This window comes from Symphalangus syndactylus, chromosome 11 (genome assembly GCF_028878055.3).
Source record: "Symphalangus syndactylus isolate Jambi chromosome 11, NHGRI_mSymSyn1-v2.1_pri, whole genome shotgun sequence".
Lineage (NCBI taxonomy): Eukaryota > Metazoa > Chordata > Mammalia > Primates > Hylobatidae > Symphalangus > Symphalangus syndactylus.
Window position 1 is genome coordinate 107,823,415 of NC_072433.2, and position 3,202 is coordinate 107,826,616.

Sequence of the window (3,202 nt, forward strand, 5' to 3'; positions counted from 1 at the left end):
GTGGCTGTACTAATTTACATTCCTACCAACAGTGTATGAGCTTTCCCCTTTTTCTGTATCCTTGCCAGCATTTGTTATTTTCTGTCTTTTTGATGAAATGATATCTTTTTATTATGTGAATTTCCCTGATGACTTTGCATTTCTCTGATGATTAGTGAAGTTTAGCATCGTAGCTCCAGTGGTAATCGGCTGGTGCACAGTAAATACATGGCTTTTTAAAAAAATTTATCATTTTAGTGGGAGGAAAGGGGAGTATCTCAAAGTTGTTGCTGGTTACTGAAAATCTCATAGGCTCTAGGTACTCTTCCCAAAATATCCAGTGGAAAAAACATACTCATTATGGGGGCATGTGACCAGCAGGAAAGATTACAGACCTTCTAAAAGGATTAAAGTTAGAAATAGTTTTAAAAATTTTAGCCAGCTTATCTGAACTACCACATGCATGGTAGCTCACCGATCTCACTCCAAGTTACACTCTAGTCTGTTAGTATTACAGATGTCTCTATAGAACTTATTGCTGCTGTATTAGTTTTCTATTGCTGTTGTAACAAGTATGACAAGTTTAGTGGCTTAAAAAGACACAAATGTATTATTATTATTTTTTAAATTCAGTCCCACAGTGATTGTTAAAAATTGCCAACATCGAATATCAGACTTCAAGTCATCATGGTGAGATATTGAGAAAAGTTTCCAATTAGCAAGAATCATACCTTGGATAAACCTCAGTGGGTATAATACGGCCTCTGTGCGAAGTTTGTATTATCTTATAATTTTTCTACCCAGAAGTCTAAAATGGGTTTCGCTGGACTAAAATCAAAGAGTTGGTAGGGCTCTGGTCCTTTATGGAGAATCCACTCGTTTTTTTTTCCCCCTCAGCTTCTAACGGCAGCCTGCATTCCTTGGCCCATGGTCCGTTCCTGCATTTTCAAAGCCAGCAAAAGACTGGTTAAGTCTTTCTCACATTGCATCACTCTGACTCTGCGTCTTCTGCCTTCCTCTTCAACATTTAAAATTCTCTTGTTATATTGGTCTCACTGGATAATGCAGAAAGATTTTTTCCCATCTCAAGGTTAGTAGATTAGCAACTTGTATTTCATCTGCAATTTTACTTCCCCTTTGCCATATAACAGCATATTCATGGCGTATGGGGATTAGAATGTGGGCATCTTTGGAGAGCCATCATTGTTCCTAACACAACTACAATTATTTAACTTATACTTTACTTGATTTTTTCTGTTTTCTCCCACCAGAATATAGACTCAGTGTAGAGTAGTAATCATGTCTGTCTCTTTCATTTTCTGGTGATTAACTATTAGTTGGATGAAGACTGAATAAAGGAATGAAAACAATATGAGGTATCTAATGTGCTGTTTGCTATGATTTTAGCTTGCCAAATTAATACTACTACCCCATGCTGATTAAGTTAAGAACTATTTGAGATTTACCCAAAGGTTCAGCAGAAGGATATTAATCAGTATGTCACTTTATTACTCATAAAACTTAGATATGCGATCTGGGCCATATAGTACTATAGATACATCTATCTTGGATTGGACACACTTGGCCACCAGGTCTGAAGCTGCCTGAAGTTGTGCTGTACAAAGTCCTGCTTTTATTATAGAGGCAAGCCTTGTAGTGCATAAGAGATAGTCCGTGAGATAGTCTATGATCTGCAAAGGGGAGGGGGCTAAGCCAAGAATGACCTTCTTTTCTTCCAAATTCACCAGTCAGATAACTTACACTTCTCTTTACAGGGAGGGATATGGGATTTATAGAGAAAGGCCAGGAATGTGACTCTATGGAGCCCCTCCCATGGACATTTGAAGTGAGAGAAAAGGCAATTTCCCCTCTCCCATTTCCACACCCAGAAAATTCTGTGTCTAAGTTATTACGTTAGCCTTAATTTGACCACCTGTGTGTCATATTTTTCCTCTTATTGACAAGTTTCTGACTGTATATTGTTAGTGCTCTGTATATCACTAATGGTTGGGCTAAATTCAGACTTTTTTTTATCATATAAGTTTGAGGTATACAACATGACATTTTGGTATATGTATACATAGTGAAATGCTTACTACGTGTAAGCAATTTTACATATCCATCGCCTTCTATAGTTACCTCTGTGCGTGGTAAGAGAACTTAAAATCTACTCTTTAGCAAATTTTCAGTACACAATACACAATATGCAATAATACAATACTATTAACTATGGTTTTCCTATTGTACGTTAGATCTCTAGACTTATTTATTCTACATAAATGCAAGTTTGTACCCTTTGACCTACATCTATACATTTCTTTCCCACTGTTGTACTGTTTCTATGTGTTTGACTTTTTCTCTTCTTTCTTTCATTTTATTTTTTAGATTCCACATATAAGTAAGACTATGCACAGCAAAGGAAGTAGTCAACAAAATGAAAGGGAACCCTACAGATTGGGAAAAATATATGTGAACTATGTACCTGATAAGGGTATATAAATATATGTTTAATATTCAAAATATATAACAAACACAATTCAATAGTAAAAGAAAAAAATCCAATTTTAAAATGGGAAAAGGATCTGAATTAACATTGTTCCAAAGAAGACATACAAATGACAAACAGATACATGAAAAGGTGCTCAACATCGCTAATCATCACTAATAATTAGGGAAATATAAATCAAAACTACAATGAGTTATCATTTATACTTGTTAGCTAGCTATTAGCAAAAAGTCCATTGATAATAAGTGTTGGCAAGAGTGTTGAGAAAAGGGACTTTTGCACACTGTTGATAGGAATGTAAATTGGTACAGCCATTATTGGAGACAATACAGAGGTTTCTAAAAAAGTTAAAAATAGAACAGCCATATGACCTAGCATATACGTATATGACCAAAGGAAATAAAATTAGTAACTTGAAGAGATATCTGCACTCCTGTCTTCATTGCATCATTATTCACAATAGCCAAAATGTGAAAACAACCTGGGCTCATGGACAGATGAATGGATAAAATAATTGTGAGGCACAACACAAACACACACACGCACAGATATTATTTAACTTTAAAAAAGAAGAAAATACTGCCATTTGTGACAACATGGATGAACTTGGAGGACATAATTCTAAGTAAAATAAGCCAGACATAGAAATAAAAATACTGCATAATTTCACTTATGTGTAAAATCTATTTTCAGACTCTTGTAACCTAGATACATAAA

At 35.1% G+C, this 3,202-nt stretch overlaps 1 long non-coding RNA gene and 1 other non-coding gene across 2 annotated transcripts; one reads left to right on the top strand and one right to left on the bottom strand.

Moving 5' to 3' along the window:
- Positions 1-614: 614 nt before the first annotated feature.
- On the bottom strand, positions 615-755 carry LOC129457973 (U4 spliceosomal RNA). Its single transcript, XR_008649489.1, has one exon. It is a non-coding gene; the product is annotated as a U4 spliceosomal RNA (small nuclear RNA).
- Positions 756-808: 53 nt separating this feature from the next.
- Positions 809-2,907, top strand: LOC134731851 (uncharacterized). Its single transcript, XR_010114489.1, has 2 exons — positions 809-1,069; positions 1,755-2,907. It is a non-coding gene; the product is annotated as an uncharacterized lncRNA (long non-coding RNA).
- Positions 2,908-3,202: the final 295 nt, after the last annotated feature.